Genomic DNA, 22499 nt, shown 5'->3' with positions numbered 1-22499 from the left:
CATTTCAGCCAATTCAATTCACCCTGCGTGATATCGGGGAGGCGATGGCCGAGTGGTATTATTGCCAGACTATCAATCCAGAAACTCAGCTAATGTTCTGGGGGACCCGGGTTCAAATCCCGCCACCGCAGATGGTGGAATTTGAATTCGATAATAAGAAAATACCTGGAATTGTGAATCTAGTGAACACCATGAAACTGTTGTCATTTGTCAGAAAAACCCATTTGATTCACGAATGTCCTCCAGGGAAGGAAATCTGCCGCCTTTACTCAGTCTGGCCTACATGTGGCTCCAGAGCCACAGCAATGTGGTTGACTCTCAACTGCCCTCGGGCAACTAGGGATGGGCAATAAATGCTGGCCAGTCAGCGACGCCCGTGTCCCACAGATGAATAGGAAAGGAATCAAGAAAGGGCTGAAGGCATTGGATGCCGCAAAGGTGATGGGTCCTGACAACTTTCCAACAATATTCCTGAAGACTTGTGCTCCAGGAGTAGCTGCATCTGTAACCAAAGCTGGTCCAACATTGGCATCGACTCCAAATAGTGAAACATTGCCCAGGTATGTCCTGTCCAGAAAAAACAGGACAACTCCACCCAGACCAATTCCCTTCTTGACCTTCAAGTTCCAGAAAGGGAGTTGAACCCAAATCTCTTGTTTCGAAGGTAGGAATGTTATCCATTATGCCACAAGACCCCCTCATTCCACTGTTCTTTAAATTAAATTAATTTAAGTTCTTCAGCCGCCGCGGTGGGGTTTGAATCAATATCCCGGCGTTATCGCACAAGCCTCTGGATTACAAAACGAAAGTGAGAGCAAGAAGCGCTGGAAATACTCTGCCAACTGTGGGCAGGGTTAAGGGATACTTACGGACAGAAGCTCGATCGAAGAGGCGGGTTTTGAGGAGAGAGGGAGTTAGGGCAGCTGAAGGCACGATTGCCAATGCTGGAACAACTCAAATTGGGAAAGCCACGAAAGAACAAAGAACAATTTAGCATGGCACAGAAACAGGCCCTTTGGCCCACCAAGCCTGTGCCGATATGCGTTTCTATCTCTCTGTCCCTTCTGTCCAGGAGTCTATCAAGATACACCTTGAATGTTGCTAATGTGCCTGCTTCCACCACCTCCACTGGCAGTGCATTCCATGCACCCGCCAACCTCTGTGTGAAAAACCTTCCTTGCACATCTCCTCTAAACTTACCCCCTCTCACCTTAAACCCGTGCCCTCTTCCACCCTGGGAAAAAAGCTTCCGACTATCCACCCAATCTTTGCCCCCCATAATTTTGTAGACCTCTATCAGGTCTCCCCTCAGCCTCCTTCTTTCCAGTAAAAACAATCCGAGTTCATCCAACCTCTCTTTGTACCTGGAACCTTCCAGACCAGGCAACGCCCTGGTCAACCTTCTTCTTGCTCTCCAAAGCATCCATGTCCTTCTGGTAGTGTGGCGACCAGAACTGCACACAGTATTCCCAAGTGCGCCCTAATGAGGCTGGAATTGGGGGAGCCCAGAGGGTCCTGGCACTGAAGGAGATTGCAGAGAGTTGGAGGAGTGGGGATTGTCAATGGAGTGAAAATATCAGTGTTCAAAGAGAAATTTTGAGCAGTGCAATTTTTGAATGGCCCTCTGAATTCCTTTGTTCCCCCTGGGAGCAGTGTCCAGCCAATTCATCTGACGTTTTTTGGGGGGAAACCTGAGGAGGTCCTGGAAGGGTGGCAGCCTCTGAGCTGTCGGGTGCCTCACACCAACCTTAAGTGAACGGGGAGCAGGTTCACAGAACAAGGACGTTCCTCCCCGTCCCACTGGAAGCTGTTCTCCAGTTTCAGTTCTGCGGGCTAATTCATCACAGAATCATAGAATCCCTGCAGTGCAAGAAGAGGCCTTACAACCCATCAAATCTGCACCGGCCACAATCCCAATGAGGTGCCTGAAGATTGAAGAGTGGCAAATGTTGTGCCTTTGTTTAGAAAGGGCTGCAGGGAAAAGCCTGGGTACTACAGGCCGCTGAGCCTCACATCTGTGGTGGGTAAGTTGTTGGAAGGTATTTTGAGAGACAGGATCTACAAGCATTTAGAGATGCAAGGCCTGATTAGGGACAGTCAGCATGGCTTTGTGAGTGGAAAATCATGTCTCACAAATTTGATTGAGTTTTTTGAAGGGGTAACCAAGAGGGCAGTGCAGTTGATGTTGTCTACGTGAACTTTGGCAAGACCTTTGACAAGGTACCACATGATAGGTTGTTGCATAAAGTTAAATCTCATGGGATCCAGGGTGAGGTATCTAAATGGATACAAAATTGGTTTCTTGACAGAAGCCAGAGGGTTGTTTTTCAAACTGGAGGCCTGTGACCAGCGGTGTGCCTCAGGGATCAGTGCTGGGCCCACTGTTATTTGTCATTTATATTAATGATTTGGATGAGAATATAGGGGGCATGGTTAGTAAGTTTGCAGATGACACCAAGATTGGTGGCATAGTGGACAGTGAAGAAAGTTATCTCCGATTGCAACGGGATCTTGATCAATTGGGCCAGTGGGCTGACGAAAGGCAGATGGAGTTAAATTTGGACAAATGCGAGGTGATGCATTTTGGTAGATTGAACCAGGCAGGACTTACTCAGTTAATGGTAGGGCATTGGAGAGAGTTACAGAACAAAGAGATCTAGGAGTACATGTTCATAGCTCCTTGAAAGTGGAGTCACAGGTGGACAGAGTGGTGAAGAAGGCATTCGGCATGCTTGGTTTCATCGGTCAGAACATTGAATACAGGAGTTGGGATGTCTTGTTGAAGTTGTACAAGACATTGGTAAGGCCACACTTGGAATACTGTGTGCAATTCTGATCACCCTATTATAGAAAGGATATTATTAAACTAGAAAGAGTGCAGAAAAGATTTACTAGGATGCTACCGGGACTTGATGGATTGAGTTATAAGGAGAGGCTGGATAAACTGAGACTTTTTTCTCTGGAGCGTAGGAGGCTTAGGGGTGATCTTATAGAGGTCTATAAAATAATGAGGGGCATAGATCAGCTAGCTGGTCAATATCTTTTCCCAAAGGTAGGGGAGTCTAAAACTAGAGGGCATAGGTTTAAGGTGAGAGGGGAGAGATACAAAAGTGTCCAGAGGGGCAATTTTTTCACACAGAGGGTGGTGAGTGTCTGGAACAAGCTGCCAGAGGTAGTAGTAGAGGCGGGTACAATTTTATCTTTTAAAAAACATTTAGACAGTTACATGGGTACGATGGGTATAGAGGGATATGGGCCAAATACGGGCAATTGGGATTAGTTTAGGGGTTTTAAACAAAAAAGGGCAGCATAGACATTTTGGGCCGAAGGGCCTGTTTCCACGCTGTAAACCTCTATGACTCTGTGAATCCCACCCAGGCCCTATTCCCATAACCCCACATATTTACCCTGCTAATTCCCCCAACACCAGTCTCAATTTAGCATGGCCAATCAACCTAACTCGCACATCTTTGGACCGTGGGAGGAAACCGGAGCACCCGGAGGAAACCCACGCAGACACGGGGAGAATGTGGAAACTCCGCACAGACAGTGACCCGAGGCCGGGAATCGAACATCGGGTCCCTGGCGCTGTGAGGCAGCAGTGCTAACCGCTGTGCCACTGCGCTGCTCTAAATATTAGCTGAGTTTCTGGATTAATAGTCGAGCGATAATACCACTAGGCCACCGGCTCCACATTAAGCTATGGGCTTCATCGCATGGGTGTCTGTGCAATTGCCTCTGCTGGTTCTGCCCCTTTAATTGTTGTTGCTTCCTGCCGAGAAAGATGCTGCTACAGAACTGAGAATTAGAGTTTACAAATGCCAGTCACAAGCTGTGCTGATCTAACAAGAGGTTTATTTTAATACTCTGTCACACGCTGATGTTAGTTGGCAGCGGACCAGAATGTTGGCATAGATTACATGGCACCATGTTCGAGTCGCACAGGGATGTACCTCAAAGATCAATTTTATCCCTCAACGTTTGTGTTTCCAACGGTGCTTACCAGAAACTGCGGCCTTACTCCAGTAATGATAACCACGCCCCCCCTCCCTCCCCAGGATAAGCTACAAAGGCTGTAGCTAAGCTAAGGTATCGCAACATTTCATGTACTTTCTGGAAAACCGTCAGTCGAGCTCCCAGTTGGACTATAGACTTTATCTGCACGCCACAGCTTCAGAAAATTGTTTTCACCGGTTAATGCTTACGTGCGCCATCCCGACTTACGGTCCAACATCAACGTGACTTGCCCGTCTCACAAAATAAGCCATTCCGCTGACCTCTGTGGCTCGGTCTCATCTTTCCTAAGACGTCAAGTATCAAAGTGACGCAGGGTGCGGGCCAAAACTGGAAATTCTCAGCAGGTCTGACAGCATCTGTGTGGAGAGAGAGAATAGAGCCGACGTTTCGGGTCTAGATGACCCTTCGTCAGAGCTGATGCCAAAGAACATAGGACCAGATTTATACTGTGAAACACAAAGGGAATATAAATGGCGGTGATAAAGGCTAGGAATGGTGCTAATAGCATCTATCAAGAGATCGGAATGTGCAAATGGCAGAACAAAGGCGCAGAGTGTCAAAGGACAACCTGAGGCTTCTAGCAGATGACCCTAGTGAGGTCGCCTTTATCACCACCATCTCCATTCCCTTTGTCTTGGTCAATTACACAACCACCCCGCCCGACCACCACCCCCCCTCCTCCCCCAATATGAATCTCACTCTATTTTCTTGTGGGTATGTTACTGGAGGACTGTGGTAAACCACTGTTATCTGTTATTTGTTACCTGTATATGTGGCACATCCCTGTCGGTTCCGCCCAAGACTCCTCCTCCCTGGTCCGGGTATAAAGGCGGTGGCTCCTCCCCCTTGCCTTCAGTACAGACCAGATCTCCGACAGGGATGGCTCCAAGTTCTTGCTAATAAAAGCCAATTTGTCTTGCTCACAACTAGTCTTGTCTTGATTGATAGTGCATCAAGGACATATACACCACCGTAGTGGGTCGGATCTCAAACAATGACGAGGCAGACTATAGGAATAAGAGCGGGAATCTGGTGAACTGGTGTGACAACAATAATCTCTCCCTCAATGTCAACAAAACAAAGGAGATTGTCATCGACTTCAGGAAGCGTAAAGGAGGACATGCCACTGTCCGTATCAATGGGAATGAAGTAGAAAGGGTCGAGAGCTTCAAGTTTTTAGGTGTCCAGATCACCAACAACCTGTCCTGGTCCCCCCCCCATGCCAACACTATACTTCAGAAAGCCCACCAACGCCTCTACTTTCTCAGAAGACTGAGGAAATTTGGCATGTCAGCTGTGACTCTCACCAACCTTTACAGGTGCACCACAGGAAGCATTCTTTCTGGTTGTATCACAGCTTGGTATGGCTCCTGCTCTGCACAAGACTTCAAGGAACTACGAAAGGTCGTGAATGTAGCCCAATCCATCACGCAAACCAGCCTCCCATCTACTGACTCTGTCTACACTTCCCGCTGCCTCGGGAAAAGCAGCCAGTATAATTAAGGATCCCACGCACTCCTGACATTCTCTCTTCCACCTTCTTCCGTCGGGAAAAAGATACAAAAGTCTTACCAGCTGACTCAAGAACAGCTTCTTCCCTGCTGCTGTCAGACTTTTGAATGGACTTACCTTGCACTAAGTTGATCTTTCTCTACATCCTAGCTATGACTGGAATACTACATTTTGCACCCTCTCCTTTCCTTCTCTGTGAACGGTATGCTTTGTCTGTATAGCGCACAAGAAACAAATACTTTTCACTGTACACCAATACATGTGACAATAATAAATCCAATCAAATCAGGTCAGTAGTTGAGTGTAGATACCTTCAAGGAGAGAAGGCACAAGAGGGAAAGGCGGGCTGAACGTCAGAAAATAGAGAAGTTGAACTGGCCGGTCCAGCTGGTCAAGGTTGCAGTTTCCCAATCGGACGGTGTTCTTGCCCAGTGGAACTGAAACCTCTTGCAACAAATTCCTGGAGCCCTATTTGAAATTCAGCAGTGCAGTACTCTCAGTTATTATTGCAGAGATTGTTAATCCAGTTACAATGAAGTATCACCTCTGCTAAACAGCAGACAATGAAATTTCATGCAGAAAATATTAAGCGTTCACAAGCTGGTACATGCACCGCTGAATTTCTAGGCCTTTGTGTCCTCGTCTTGCGTATCTACCACTTCCTGTTCAGTTAATCCTCTTATCCCTTTATCGCCCTACCAAATGTGTTGCCTCCATGTCTCTGCCTTTTTAAGAAGGATAATTTCTTCTCAAATTAGGTGCGTTAATCTGACACCTCGCATAATCCTGATAATAACTCTATGAATTAAATGTCAGTTGCGTACACGGATCCAGACATTTCAGTGAATGGCTCCAGCAAAGAGTATTTCCACCAGTCCTCCAGGCCACTTCCATTGTCGCAATCTCTCCCTGATTGCTCAGATCTCATAGGAGTTATTTCGGGCACCTGCTTCCCTGTTCCCCCCTCCCCCCCCACACCCCTCCACCCCCCCCCCCCCCCCCCCCCACCCATCCCACCCCCCTCCCCAACCCACCAAACTATCCTTCTCCCAATCTATCCTTTCTTGTCACTGCCTTAGTGGCAAGCACCCTCGCCGCTCCCCCCCGCCCCCCCCCCCCTCCCCCCCCCCCCCCCCCCCCCCCCCCGCCCCCACTCCGAGTTCAAGGTGATGTGTTGAAGTCCCGCTCCAGAAACTCAAGCCCGAAATCCAGGTTGACACTGAGGGAGTGCTGCATTGTCGGGGGGCGCCGCATTTTGGATGGGAGTGCATCCTATGATTGGATGGCACCTTCAAAGGTCATAAAACACCCTGAGGTGCTTTCTGGGAGTCTTAACAAACAAAGGTGTTTGATTTACTGCCTACCTCTCTCTCTAGTAGGTTGTATTGAAGGTGACGTCACAGGTGGAGAAGGTGGTGATTGAAGGTGACGTCACAGGTGGAGAAGGTGGTGAAGAAGGCATATGGCATGCTTGCCTTTATAGGACGGGGCATAGAGTATAAAAGTTGGGGTCTGATGTTGCAGATGTATAGAACGTTGGTTCGGCCGCATTTGGAATACTGCGTCCAGTTCTGGTCGCCACACTACCAGAAGGACGTGGAGGCTTTGGAGAGAGTACAGAGGAGGTTTACCAGGATGTTGCCTGGTATGGAGGGGCTTGGTTATGAGGAGAGATTGGGGAAACTGGGGTTGTTCTCCTTGGAAAGACGGAGGATGAGGGGAGACTTAATAGAGGTGTATAAAATTATGAAAGGCATAGATAGGGTGAACGGTGGGAAGCTTTTCCCCGGGTCGGTGGTGACGTTCACGAGGGGTCATAGGTTCAAGGTGAAGGGGGGGAGGTTTAACACAGATATCAGAAGGACATATTTCACACAGAGGGTCGTGGGGGCCTGGAATGTGTTGCCGGGCAAGGTGGTGGAGGCGGACACACTGGGAACGTTTAAGACTTATCTAGACAGCTATATGAACGGAGTGGGAATGGAGGGATACAAAAGAGTGATCTAGTTTGGACCAGGGAGCGGCGCGGGCTAATTGTTCCTGGTTTCTCGTTTCAAGGCTTCATTCTACGATCATCTTGCTGGTGCCAGTACAGAGTGAGACTGCGGATAGTTGGGAACCTGTCTCGGGGGCAGGGGATTCATATGGTGTTCGTGGAAGTGGAAATGACTAGGGTTGGGAAGCATTTTCCGATCGGGGCCATTGTGATCTCCTGGACTCGTTTCGATCGCCTCAGGGGGTCGGAGAGGAATTTCCCAGATTTTTTTTTCCCCATATTGGCCCTGGGGTTTTTCACTCTGGGTTTTCGCCTCTCCCTGGAGATCACATGGTCTGGAATGGGGGGGTGGGGGTAAGTTAATAGGTTGTAATGAACAAAGCATCGTAGCTGTGAGGGACAGCTCGGTGGATAGGATATTGGTATGTAGATAGGCTGGAAAATTGGGTGGGGATCCTGGATTCAGGATTCAATCCTGGACCGGGGAGCGGCGCGGGCTTGGAGGGCCGAAGGGCCTGTTCCTGTGCTGTATTGTTCTTTGTTCTTTGTTCTTTGTATGTAGAAGATTTGACAGGACGGTTTCCAAGATTTTTTCTTGATGTCCGAACCAACATTTCACCCAAGCAACACTCCAATAGAAGGTACTCCACTGTTGCAGGGCAATATCATGGATTATGTCTTTTATATTTTAATTTATGGGTGCGTTCATATTTTGTTTGATTTCAGTGTAATACGCGCAGGGTTACATAGAGCAAGCCCAGAGAGCCAGGCCTCACCAGAGGGAAGAAAAGAGTTAACGCAGACGGCTAGAGATCTGCTCTGCTGACAGATAATGATTAACACATGCTATCAACTTCTAACAATAGTAATGTGCAGGAGATCTTTCCGAGTTATCACGACAATGGGAGAACCGGCAGTGAGTCAGCCAGGCTCCATAGGGAGGTCAAAGTCTTCTGGAAAATATGATCACCCAGCAGAGGGGGGGAACGATTAACACATTGTTGTGGATCGGTTGGGCAAACACAACGCTTTGATATTATAATCGGGTAAACGGGAGATGTCCGGAGAAATGATTAGCAGGGATGTACTGAACAATGTATTTGCATGATGAGGTTAAAAGAACCATCTTGTATCCAACTCGAGGAATTATGATGATAATGTAAAACTTTGCGACTCGGAAAAGTATAACAGCCTGTACGAATCTACGATGGGCAGAGAGAATCCGCAGGCAACCTGGGATTTCAGGCTCGAGTTCATCTCTCCCTCATGCATGTGGAATCAGAACTTTTCTTGAAGTTCGACACGGTCTCCAAGGCTCGACTCATTTTATTTCCCTCCTGCATTCACTGACTGTGAAATGTTTTGGGATGTTTTGAGAGTGTGACAGGTACTACCCCAGAAATGTAAATACTTTCTTTCTTGACTGAGAGCGCTGAAATATAAAAGGACCCAAGTTGCTTGGTGAAGCCAAGACCAAGACACATAAATTGATGGAATTTATTGACTTGTTCTGTCTCACAGATCTTGCTCACATTCCACCCAGTGTCCCAGTCGTCCCTATTTTTGATTGGAACAAAAAGTTTCAATAGTTTAACGGGTGGTGGCGGTGGGGGTGTGGGGAAAGGACAACCCCTGGTGGGGCCATGTACAAAAGACAAAACGTCAAGGCAAACATAACTAATCAAACCACCATGCACTCCAGCCTCTGCGGCTCCCACTGGTCATGTGGCAGCAACAGAGGGGCAGTCAGGTCAGGCAAACCTCTCGACTGCCCACTGCCTGGACTGATTGATGGTCTCCTTGGCCAGGTGCAGGAGCAGGCCCCACGAGGAGGCCCTCCCTCCCCGCCATTTCTGCACCAGCTTTTCCCCGATTTACACAGGCTCAAGGGAATTTACTGCCCATCACTCGTTTCTCTGAACCGCCACAATGTAATCGACATTAACAAAGCTGAACAAAGTAATTGTCGAAACGCTAACACTGACTCCAACTGAGATACAATCTCAAGGTCACTGCTCAGAATGTTCATGATGGATTGGTTTGAACAATCAAACAGTGCTCTTAGATCCTGGGCTTTGGGCTATTTCCTAAAGCACACTGATCATACATTGAATCATTGAGTGATATGGAATTGGCCATTCGGCCCAAGTGACCCGTGTTGACCAAGTGGTAGAATTGACAGAATTACTAATGTTTCCCTGCTCTTGTCCCCCTAACCTTGCAATTCTTTTCCCCTCCTCGTCTTCATCCAATTCTTAAAGTTGAAAGTTTATTTATTCATGTCACAAGTAGGCTTACATTAACAGTGCAATGAAGTGACTGTGAAAATCCCCTAGTCGCCACACTCCGGCGCCTGTTCGGGGACACTGAGGGAGAATTTAGCACGGCCAATGCACCCAACCAGCATGTCTTTTGGACTGTGGGAGGAAACCGGAGCACCCAGAGGAGACCCACAGGGAGAGGGTGCAGACTCCGCACAGAGAGTGACACAAGGCTGGAATTGGTGGCACAGTGGTTAACACTGCTACTTTACAACACCAGGAACCAGGGTTTGATTCCCGGCTTGGGTCACTGTCTGTGTGGAGTTTGCACATTCTCCCCGTGTCTGCGTGGGTTTCTTCCAGGTGCTCTGGTTTCCTCCCACAGTCCGAAAGATGTGCTGGTTGTGTACATTGGCCATGCTTAATTCTCCCTCAGTGTTACCCGAACAGGCGCCGGAGTGTGGCGACTAGGGGATTTTCACAGTAACTTCATTGCAGTGTTAATGTAAGCCTACTTGTGATGAATAAATAAACTTTTAACTGTAACTTTGAACCCGGGTCGCTGCCGCTGTGAGGCAGCAGCGCTAACCACTGTGCTACCGTGCTGCCCATAACTCTGCTGAATCTGCCTCCTTCACCCTTTCAGGATGCACATTTGAGATCGCCGCCACTCACTGTGTAAACACAAAAGGTGGAATTCTCACAAGCATGGGGAGAAATATGGCAGGAGAGTCAGATATTGGCATAACGCCAACGGGATCTTCCACTGGTGCCCGCCATGTTGGGTCAGAAAACCCACCAGTGGATGGCAAAAATTCCCCACAATGCAACATGTGGTCATTCAGCCCATCGAGTCTGCAAAGACTCTCCGACAGAGAATCCCACATAAGCCCCTCCCCATAACTCCACATATTTATCCCACTCATCCCCCTAACCTATTCATCTTCAGAGACTAAGGGGAAACTTCATCATGGCCAATCCACCTAACTTGCATATCTTTGGACTGTGGGAGGAAGTCGGGGCACCCGGAGGAAACCCTCGCAGACACTGGGAGAACGTGCAGACTCCACATAGACAGTAACCCAAGCCTGGAATCAAACCCGGGGCCCTGGCGCTGAGAGGCAGCAGTGCTAACCACTGTGCCACCCTCGGAACAAGTAAATGCATCAGTGTTGGAGGCAAAGGATCATTCCCAGTTCTGATGCCCTCCACACTCCGGGCAATGCTCATGGACTGTTTAAGTATAAGCTTATTTATCAGTGTCACAAGTTGGCTTACAATAACACTGCAATGAAGTTACTGTGAAAATTACTCACACAGGGAGAATACCCACTGGGGCAAGAATGCACCATAGAAAGCATCCTTTCTGGTATGGCTCCTGTTCTGCCAAAGACTGCAAGTAGCTACAAAAGGTCGTGAACGTAACCCAATCCATCACTCAAACCAGCCTCCAATCCATAGACTCTGTCTACACTTCCCGCTGCCTCGGCAAAGGACCCCACGCACCCCGGACATTCTCTCTTCCACCTTCTTCCATCAGGAAAAGGATACAAAAGTTTGAGGTCACGGACCAACCGACTCAAGAACAGCTTCTTCCCCGCTGCCATCGGACTTTTGAATGGACCTACCTTGTGTTAAGTTGATCTTTCTCTACACCCTAGCGATGACTGAACACTACATTCTGCACTCTTTCCTTTCCTTCTCTATGAACGGTATGCTTTGTCTGTATAGCACACAAGAAACAATACTTTTCACTGTATACTAATACATGTGACAATAATAAATCAAATCAAAATCAAATCAAGTCAAGAAGGCTGCCAACGTGGTTGACACCTCATCGGGATAAAGGTTGGAAGTCAGGCAAATGTGTCTGATGGGCTGCGTCGAATAGACTCTCCAGGAAGAAGCGAACTGCATGAAAGGAAGACTTAAATATTTTCCCGACAAGTGAGTGTAATTTACGTGGGACTCTTGACGGTGGCGTACCTGTGTTGTGACAGCGCTATAATTTCCCCTTTGTTTGAAAGGAGGGATTCTGGTGAAATTAAGGTCTAACATTCAGACGATTTAATTAACGCTGAGAAAGGGCGTCGAGCAACACTCACACTTCCTTTCAGCTCAGGCATTCCACAATGAAGCACCATTAGTTTACACTGGGAAATAAACAAGGAAACGACATTCCGCAGAACCATTAGCAGCTAAAGTGTGTCAATTTGCGAGGGCATTGTTTCGAGGGGCCAAGCAGATTAGATCATGCCAGCACGTCAAATTCCTCCAGGGTTAAAATGCTCTTTAGTGAACTTCATTTGCACGATATTTAATAAGAATGATACATTAAGCAATAGGGCATGAAATGGAGTGTGCATTATATTAAATTTATCTATCCGCAAGCAAGCCAGAACCCCAGATATTCATATTAATGACATGAGAGTTATGCCTGTCCAAGGGGCACTTCTACTGAGACAAAATATTTTTGCATATTTGATGCGTTTGGAGATTAAACGGATGCCAGACACTCAAAGCAGAATTGTCCGTTCTCGAGACACGCATCTGTTTGTTTCTTGTTTATCCTTCTCGCCGACATCTGAGCTTCCTTTGGGCTAGCTTCTGTCACATCTGCTCGCTATCGTTCATCAGCACCCGCGATACCCACAACATAGAACAGTACAGCACAGGGGCAGGCCCTTCGGCCCACAATGTTGTGCCGAACATGATGCCAAATTAAACTAATCCCTTCTGCCTGCCCTCTATTCCTTGCATGTTCATCCGCTTATCTTAAAGCCCCTTAAACGCCCCTGTCATACCTGCCTGCATCACCGCCCCTGGTAGTACGTTCCAGACACCTACCACTCTTTGTGTAAAAAGACTTGCCCCTCACATCTCCTTTGAACCTTCCCCCCTCTCAACTTAAGCGCCTGCCCCCCTAGTATTAGGCATTTCAACTCTGGGTAAAACAGCTAGAAAACCTTGGGGGCTAAATTGGAGATGCCTGAAAATGGGTGTGTGGATCAGAATCGCAATTAATCCCGACCCACTGACTGCAAAGTAGGTGACACATCACCTCCGTGATGTTGGCTCATTTCAATTAACTATGTGTCCAATCGGTGCCAACCAATCTATTCGTTTGAGCTAGATGCATCAGTAGGGTACGCAAAATTGAAATTTTGTAGTATCACTTCAAAGTTTGAAGGTGAGGTTGCGAACGTTGCCGGAGCAAGGGCTTAAGAGTTGTGGTTGAAAGGGAAAATCTGGCTGTAGGGGTGAATGCCAGCAGCCAGGCCCCAGATACAATGCTGAAGAAGTTCAATGACCGCACATGAATGGCCAAGGTCAGTGAATACATCTTCGAATGTCATTTCCTACCAAGTGCACCAATAGCTTCAGCCACTGCTCGAATCACCACCCTTCCATGACTCACCTCGCAGGATTCACTGTTGATGGAGGCAGGCAGGTGGAGTGTGCATCCTGTTCCACGTGGGAACTCCAAGATGCTTTTCGTGGATGGAAGAACCATATGTCCAGGAAGCTTCATCAGCTGAAGCTCTGATTTTGGAGCTCCACTGCAGAGCTGGTGTCACTGCAGTGCATCTGAGGTCGAGAGCTATGTGGAGGATATCCATCCTTTGGATGGAAACGTCAGAGCAAGTTTTTTTCTTGAATATTCTTTCATGGGATGTGGACATTTGTTGCATGTTCCTAATTGTCCTTGAACTAAGTGGCTTGCTCAGCCATCTCAGAGAGGCGGTCGAGGCTCAGTCAGCTGGCTGGGGGTCTGGGGTCACATTAGCCAGTGTGGTTAAGGATGGCAGATTTCCTTCCTAGCTAAATATAACACTTGGGGCGAATGGGATAAAAGGACATGGGGAGAAAGCAGGATTAGGCTATTGAGTTGGACAATCAGCCATGATCATAATGAATGGTGGAGCAGGCTCGAAGGGCCAAATGGCCTCCTCCTGCTCCTATCTTCTATGTTTTCCTTCCCTGTAGCGTATGAGTGAACCAGATGGACTTTTCCAACAATCATAGAAACACTACAGCACAGAAAGACGCCATTCGGCCCATCGAGTCTGCACCAACGACAATCCCACCCAGGCTCTACCCCCATATCCCTACATATTTATCCACTAATCCCTCTAACCTACGCATCTCAAGGCACTAAGGCGCAATTTTTAGCATGGCCAATCAACCTAACCCGCACATTTTTGGAAACCGGAGCACCCGGAGGAAACCCACTCAGACACAAGGAGATTATGCAAACTCCACACAAACAGTGATCCAAGCCGGGAATTGAACCCAGGTCCCTGGAGCTGTGAAGCAGCAGTGCTAACCACTGTGCTACCGTGCCGCAACAATGGTTTCATGGTCACCATTACTGATGTTGGATTTATAATTCCAGATTGATGGACTGAATTTACATATCACCGGTTGCCAAGATGAGATTAGGAACCCATGTTCCCCAGAGCACTGGACTCTGAATTACTCATTCAGTGACTTTACCACTGAGCTACCATCTCTGCGGCTTTCTTTGTCCACTGTTAATGACATTCTGAGCACAGGAGCAGATGGTATTAGGTTCAATGGTGGCATCGTAATGTCTGAAGCAAAGGTTGTTGGGAGGTGAGGTGGGGCGGGGTGAGGGGAGGGGCTTTGATACAAAGACTTGAGTTTGGACCGAGGTTGCTAATCGGAGAGATTGCCTGTCAGAGAAAGCGTTGGGGAAAGCCACCATGTCCTGATGTTCAGATGGATGGCAAGGACTCCACACCAATGCATGAAGGCCGGCGAGCTCTTGTGATGTCCTGGCCAACATTCATTCCTGAACCAAACACGGAGGAGATGGCCATTTGCCCAACTGCCATTGGTGGGATCTTCCTGTGTGCAGTGATTGCTGCCACTCTTTCCCGTAAGTGAAGCTCTCCAGGGAACTGATGAGACACAAGATATACTAAACATTTCAAGTCTTCCTGATCGGTTTTGACATCGCCTGTCAAAATTGTCACTCAAAAGGTTTTCCACATGACTGCTGAAGAATAGAACTGTGCCAGAAATGAGCTAGTTCAGTGTGAGGGTCAGTGGCAATGAGTGAGGATAATGATGACGCACACCTGAAGACCTACAGGCATTTCAGCCCAGAAGTAGATGACATCCTGTTCCAATTTGTCAATTTACACCAAGTGTGGAATCGCTAAAACCTCCGTGCAAAAGTGAAGCATCGATACGAAATCCCATGAGGAGACAACCAGGGAAGACTCCACATGAGAATTTCACTTTTCCATCACTCATTAAATTGGAGGGCTTAATCACTTGGGGTGGCACGGTGGCACAGTGGTTAGCACTGCTGCCTCACAGTGCCAGGGACCCAGGTTCAATTCCAGCTCGGGTCACTGTCTGTGCTGAGTCTGCACATTCTCCCCATGCCTGCGTGGGTTTCCTCCGCGTGCTCCAGTTTCCTCCCACAGTTCGAAAGATGTGCTGGTTAGGTGGATTGGCCGTGCTAAAATCTCTCTCAGTGTACCCAAACAGGCGCTGGGAGTGTGGTGACTGGAGGATTTTCACAGTAACTTCATTGCAGTGTTAATGAAAGCCTTACTTGTGTCACGAATAAATAAACTTTACTTGATGTTAATCCCAAAACTACTTGCACCGACTTTACCAGACAAACATAAGGAGGTTTCATGCAACAATTAAACTTTAAGCTGCTCGGAGGACTTACTTTGAGTGAATGTTAAAATAATATCAAAGCCCAATCTGCTGGGAAGCTGCAATTAAAAGAAAAACTCAGGGTGGAATTTCCCCCTCTCCCGTCCTCGGTGTGTTTCGCCGCAGTGAGAGGCAGTGCGATCTTGCTGGCAACGGGAACCCCTGGTCCCTCCGTTGCCAATGGTGTTTTCCATTGAACACGCCCCTCACTGCTCCGAAACTCACAGCGGCAGTGGGCAGGGCTGCGAGATCCCATTGGCGTAAACGGCAGCAAGATTTCGGCATTTGGGGCGGGGTGAAGGGGGGAATCTTCCAGCTGCGGGGGTGGCTCACCATTGGCCGATGCCAACGCAGGACTGGAAAATTCCGCTGGTGGGAAGGCCCGCCCACTACATCACTGTTTCCATCTCCCCTTTTCATTGAATCATAGAATCCCTACTGCACAGAAGGAGGCCATTCGGCCCATCGAGTCTGTACTGACCACAATCCCACCCAGGCCCTATTCCCACAACTCCATACATTTACCCTGCTCTACTCTGTGACACTAGGGTCAATTTATCACGGCCAATCCACCTAACCCGCACATCTTTGGAGTGTGGGAGGAAACCGGAGCACCCGGAGGAAACCCACGCAGACACGGGGAGAACGTGCAAACTCCACACAGACAGTCACCCAAGCCGGGAATCGAACACGGGTGCCTGGCGCTGTGAGGCTTAAAAGATGCATGGTGTCAGCATGATCAAGATGGGCTGAATGGCCTTTTGCTCTGATGTTCAAAACAAAAACCATTAAAATGAAATTTAAATTCTCTCCGCAGCTGGGAAACCCTTCCATAAACCTCAAGCTGACATCAAGTCGACCCTCAGTCTCGTCTGTCCTGGGGAAAGGAGCCCCGGCCAGTTCAGTTTATCCTGATATGTCTGGCATGACCCTGGCAAATCTTTCCTGCGCCTTTTCCAGTGCCTCCAGACCAGGAGAACCCCAATTTCACCCCCCTTTTTGTGCCCCCCCCCATCCTGCCTTTCCCTCACCCAGGGCAGCCGTGGCCAATTGCACTGTTGCCTTGCAGTGCCAGGGATCCGGGTTCAATTCCGGCCTCGGGGGGGCCACTGTCTGTGTGGAATTCGCACATTCGCCCCGTGTCTGCGTGGGTTTCCTCCGGGTGCTCCGGTTTCCTCCCGCAGTCCGAAAGATGTGCGGATTAGGTTGATTGTCCATGCTAAATTCTCCCTTCGTGTAGCTAGGGTAAATGCATGGGGTTATGGGGATAGGGGGCCTGGGTGGGATTGTGGTCGGTGCAGACTCGATGGGCTGAATGGCCTCCTTCTGCATTGTAGGATTCTATGGCCGGAATTTAACCAGCGGTTAATTCCGGGGGCGGGCCAGGCTCGGAGAACGGCATTCTCCGTGGGCCTCGGGCGGGATCGTACGAACCCCGGGCGGATGTGCCAGTAAAATTCCGTCCATTGTATCATAATTGCCACAATCCCTGTTTCTCCCACCAACCGGGATGCAAAGAAAAACCTCGGTGCGGGCTGAAGATGAAAGATGAGGACCTTCTGGCCTGCAATTTAACACCATAGCAGCTGATGGCTTTGCTCAGTGAGGCATCGCATCAAATCCAGTAATCCCACTTTGATCATTTCACTACAGTAACACTGCTTTGATAAGGTTGGATGAAAGGGCTCCCGTCTTAGACCTGTCTTCATTAAAGCTCAATTAAACACTCCTCCGTGACATGCAATCCTGATCGTAAAATTGTTTACAAAATACCATTAATTGCTAAATGATATTTAAGGGATATTTTGTTTTCATAGCGTAATTAGCTGAATTCAGACCAGAGGTATTTTAGATGAATCACAAACTCATGTTATCCCTAATTGATTTTAATCAGTGCCCATCACGAGGCAAAGTAACCACATTAGACAGACAATGGACAATGTTACATGTTGACAGGGGCAGCACGGTAGCACAGTGGTTAGCACTGCTGCTTCACAGCTCCAGGGTCCCGGGTTCGATTCCCGGCTCGGGTCACTGTCTGTGTGGAGTTTGCACATTCTCCTCGTGTCTGCGTGGGTTTCCTCCGGGTGCTCCGGTTTCCTCCCACAGTCCAAAGATGTGCAGCTTAGGTTGATTGGCCAGGTTATAAATTGCCCCTTAGAGTCCTGGGATGCGTAGGTTAGAGGGATTAGCGGGTAAATATGTGGGGGTAGGGCCTGGGTGGGATTGTGGTCGGTGCAGACTCGATGGGCCGAATGGCCTCCTTCTGCACTGTAGGGTTTCTATGACAACATCGCATCACCTCTCTTCAATGTATGTGCAAGATGGGGCAACTTGTGTCTAACGTTTTGCCCCCACGCACCCCAGACATGCTCTCTTCCCCCACCTTCTAGGGTGGCACGGTGGCACAACGGTTAGCACTGCTGCCTCACGGAGCGCCTGGGTCCCGGGTTTGATTCCTGGCTTGGGTCACAATCTGTGTGAAGTGTCTGCGTGGTTTCCTCCGGGTGCTCCGGTTTCCTCCCACAGTCCAAAGATGCGCAGGTCAGGTGGATTGGACATGCTAAATTGCCCCTTAGTGTCCCGGGATGCGTAGGTTAGAGGGATTAGCGGGGTAAATATGTGGGGATGTGGGGATAGGGCCTGCGTGGGATTGTTGTCGGTGCAGACTTAAAGGGCCGAATGGCCTCCTTCTGCACTGTAGGGATACTATGGTTCTGTAGGGAGTCTATGGTTCTTCCGTCAGGAAAAAAACACAAAAGTCTGAGATCACGTGCCAACCGACTCAAGAGCATTTCTTGCCTGCTACCATCAGACTTTCGAATGAACCTACCAATTATTAAGTTGATCTTTCTCTAGCCATAACTGTAACACTACATTCTGCACCCTCTCTTTTTCTTCTCCCATCAACGGTATGTTTTATCTGTATATAACGCGCAACAATCAGACTTTTGACCTTTCATTAAGTTGATCTTTCTCTACACCCTAGCTATGACTGTAACACTACATTCTGCACTCCTTTCCTTTTCCCCTCTGTACCCTATGAACGGTATGTTTTGTCTGTATAGCGTGCAACAAACAATACTTTTCACTGTATCCCAGTACATGTGACAATAATAAATCAAATCAAATCAATGCTTCAGGAAATCCTGGGTAATGTTAGTTTCGCGTGATGGTATGAGCCTGTGTTACATCACTCCCGAATGTTGTTCCTATTTAATCAGGATGTGAATTGGGTTCCTGTCTCGCTGGCATCTATCACACGGTGGCACAGTGGTTCGCACTGTTGCCTCACTGCGCCAGGGACCCAGGTTCGATTCCCGGCTTGGGTAACTGTGTGAAGTTTGTTCTCCCCAAAAAAAACCCAGATATGTAAGTCTGTAAAAACGCACACAGGATTTCATGTCTGTGCGGAGTCTGCACGTTCTCCCCGTGTCTGCATGGGTTTCCTCCAAGTGCTCCGGTTTCCTCCCACAGTCCGAAAGCCGTGCTGGTTAGGTGCATTGGCCGTGCTAAAAGATTCTCCCTCAGTGCACCTGAGTGTGGCGACTAAGGGATTTTCACAGTAACTTCATTGCAGTGTTAATGTAAGCCTACTTGTGACACTGTTAAACACTGTTCATTTGAGCTCAAACAGTCTCAGTGGGTTATTCCATTGTGTAGGCCACAGGCCTTGCTCTATTATTGCCAATGGCTATTTTCCAGGGACACGATTGAGAACCTGGATGATTATTTTTTGTTGGTTCTAAGTTCAGCACAAGCTTGCAAAGACCAACTACCATGCTCCCGACTATTGTGCTAACCAGTGCACAGATCTGGAACATTCCTGGTCTCCCTGGGAGCATACTTAACCAGTTGTTTGAAATATTAGTACCGTGATATGGTTTACCTCCACAAATACTTAAGGACTTAAGGATACTTAAGGGCGGCACGGTAGCACAGTGGTTAGCACTGCTGCTTCACAGCTCCAGGGACCTGGGTTCGATTCCCGGCTTGGGTCACTGTCTGTGCGGAGATTGCCACGTTCTCCTCGTGTCTGCGTGGGCTTTCTCCACATGCTCCGATTTCCTCCCATGGTCCAAAGATGTGCGGGTTCGGTTGATTGGCCATGCTAAAAAATTGCCCTTAGTGTCCTGAGATGCGTAGGTTAGAGGGATTAGTGGGTAAAATATGTAGGGATATGGGAGTAGGGCCTGGGTGGGATTGTGGTCGGTGCAGACTCAATGGGCCGAATGGCCTCTTTCTGTACTGTAGGATTCTATGGTTTCTATGATGTCTGGCCTACGAAGCAGCAGGTAGCATGCTGAAACGATGTACAATTGTTGCGCCATGAATGACACAAAACATCCTTAAGCACATTGCAGTGAGGGCAAGTGCCGAACAGGGAATTTAGAGGGGGTAGATAAACACATGGTCATTAGTCACAAGTAGGCTTACATTGACACCGCAATGAAGTTACTGTGAAAATCCCCAAGTCGCCACACTCCGGGGACACCGAGGGACAATTTTTAGCATGGCCGATGCACCTAACCAGCATGACTTTCAGACTGTGAGAGGAAACTGGAGCACTCAGAGGAAATGCATGCAGACACGGGGAGAACGTGTAGACTCCGCACAGAGAGTCACCCAAGGCCAGAATCGAACCCGGGTCCCTGGTGCCGTGACGCAGCAGTGCTCACCCACTGTGCCACCGTGCCACATTAAGGCAGATTTTAAAGGGAATAACTTGCACTGTCCACCTGTGTTGCCACTTTTTGGGAATTGTGGACCTCAGGCTTAATGTTAATATTCACTAACATTAATGCCATTTACTGTATAATTCACAGCTAAATTTGATCGTCCAAGCTGCATCACCTCGCATTTGTCTGCATTAAACTCCATCTGCCATTTCTGTGTCCAAGTCTCCAATCTATCTAGAACCCGCCGTATGCTTGAAAGATCTCTTCCTTCAATGCAAATTTTTCAAACATGTTGGCGGGCACCAGTTCCGGCAATTTGAAAATCTTGACCTTGCTGGTTATAAATTTCACAAGGGCCGAGTGACTACATTCTCCTTCATAAACATCTGAAGAGTTGCCACTAATCCAGAATAATGGGCTCAGATTAACAGGGGCTCCATCACAACCTGCCTTTTGTTAAACTCCTGATATGAATAGATTGAGCTATAAGAGAAGACTCAAGCATTTTTCTTTATTATCTTGACCTTAAAAAGATCTTACACGAGATATTAAATTGTACATATAAAATAAATGTGGAGTATTACTTCAATAAATCTGGTAATTTTTGGACTGGCAACACATGGAAGAAAATTTGACTTTTTTCCCCTTGTAACTGGCCATTATCGAGGACAAGACAACTTGTCTTGGCCTGCAGTGAAATAAGAATCACTTCATCCACCTGCTCACCCTTAAAATTATTACTTTCAGGAAGATAAATCCCAAAATGATTTAGGGATCTGCGGCAAAATAACCATGAAGACAATTTAAAAACCAATTATACCTTGTTCCTGTCGAACTGCCTCTGTCCTAGAGTCCACCGATTTTAAATGCATCATTCTACCAATGTCTTCACTTTGTTTTTTTAAAAAAGCTTTCCTCTTCCCATCCCAGAAGTTCCTGGCATTTGCGTTGTTGGCTCAGCGGGGTGGAGGGGAGGGGTGGGGGGACTGAGAATTCTTGCCCCTCTCCCTCCCCTTCCCCCTGGAGTCAGAAGGCTTTGCGTTCAAGAATCGAGTATGTAATCTGAGCGGGCACTCCAGTGCAGTGTTGAGGGTCTGCTGCACTGCCCTGTTGGGAGCTGCTATCTTTCAGATGAGGTGGATAAACTACAGGCCCCAGTCTGTCCCATCAGGTGAACGTGTAAGGTCTGAGGGCAATGGAGTTCTTGCTGGGGTTCCGGCCGATATTTATCCTTCACGGACAACTTGCCAATATGCTTGCAACTTGGGTTTCACATGGAACCAAGTATCACACAACCCTTGACAGGAGCATAGAATCCATAGAAACCCAACAGTGCAGAAGGAGGACATTTGGCCCATCAAGTCTACAACAACCCTCTGAAAGAGAATGTTATCCAGAACCAATCACCCCCCCTCCTCCCCAGCACCCCCCTCCTCCCCAGCACCCCCCCTCCACACACACACACAAACACACACACCTTAACCCCATACCCCACGCATTTAATATGACCAATCCACCTAACCTGCACATCTTTAGACACAAAGGGGGCAATTTTGCATGGCCAATCCACTTAAACTACACATCTTTGGACACTAAGGGATGATTGAGCATGGCCAATCCACCTAACCAGCACGTCTTTCGGACTGTGGGAGGAAACCAGACCACCCGGAGGAAACCCACACAGATACGGGGAAGAACATGCAAACTCCACACAGATAGCTACCCAAGGCCAGAATCGAACCCGGGTCCCTGTAGCTGTGAGGCAGCAGTGCTAACCACTGTGCTGCACTCGGAACAACATAAAGGGATATTCGGAGAAGTGAAGAGATAATTGACACAAAGGAAATAGCGGGGGTGGGGGTGTGAAGGAGATGAGGAGAATGTCTCATGCAGTTCGTTGCGAGAACTGGGGACGCACTGATTGAAAGAATGGGGTTCAGTCGTAACTTCCAAAAGGGAACTGGATGAAAACTTAGAAAGGAAATATTAGTCGAGTGAGAGGGGTAGGGTAGGAAAGTGGGACTAATTAGATAGCACTTTCTGGGAGCTGGGAATGGTAGGACGAGATGAAAGGCCTCCTTCTTTGCCGTACTGGCGTGGATTTGGATTCAGTGAAAACATTTTTTGCTGACTGACCTTCTCACTGAATGTTTCACGCCAGGTGGCCCCGTCCAAATGGTAAGGATCGTATTATTAGTTCCAGTCCCAACCAGCCCTTCAGGAAGTCAATGTAATGATCCCAATATTAGTCCACAACTGTTGAGCAATGAAGAAGAAGCTCGTGTATAATTCAGCTGGGTTTCCTTCGCAACATCCACAGTGAAGCGAGATTCC

General features: G+C 48.1%; 1 long non-coding RNA gene across 2 annotated transcripts in view; it reads right to left on the bottom strand.

The window, feature by feature from the left end:
* LOC144510156 (uncharacterized) overlaps positions 1-4341 on the bottom strand; it is a 183053-nt gene extending 178712 nt beyond the window's left edge. The window contains exon 1 of one of the 2 annotated variants that reach the window (XR_013500578.1): positions 4206-4341. This is a non-coding gene — a long non-coding RNA (uncharacterized LOC144510156). The remainder of the gene's footprint in view (positions 1-4205) is intronic. The other variant, XR_013500579.1, reaches the window with a different exon arrangement.
* Between the last annotated feature and the right edge of the window lie 18158 nt (positions 4342-22499).

The sequence above is a fragment of the Mustelus asterias genome, chromosome 22 (genome assembly GCF_964213995.1).
Source record: "Mustelus asterias chromosome 22, sMusAst1.hap1.1, whole genome shotgun sequence".
NCBI lineage: Eukaryota > Metazoa > Chordata > Chondrichthyes > Carcharhiniformes > Triakidae > Mustelus > Mustelus asterias.
This window is presented reverse-complemented; position numbering and strand designations above follow the sequence as displayed.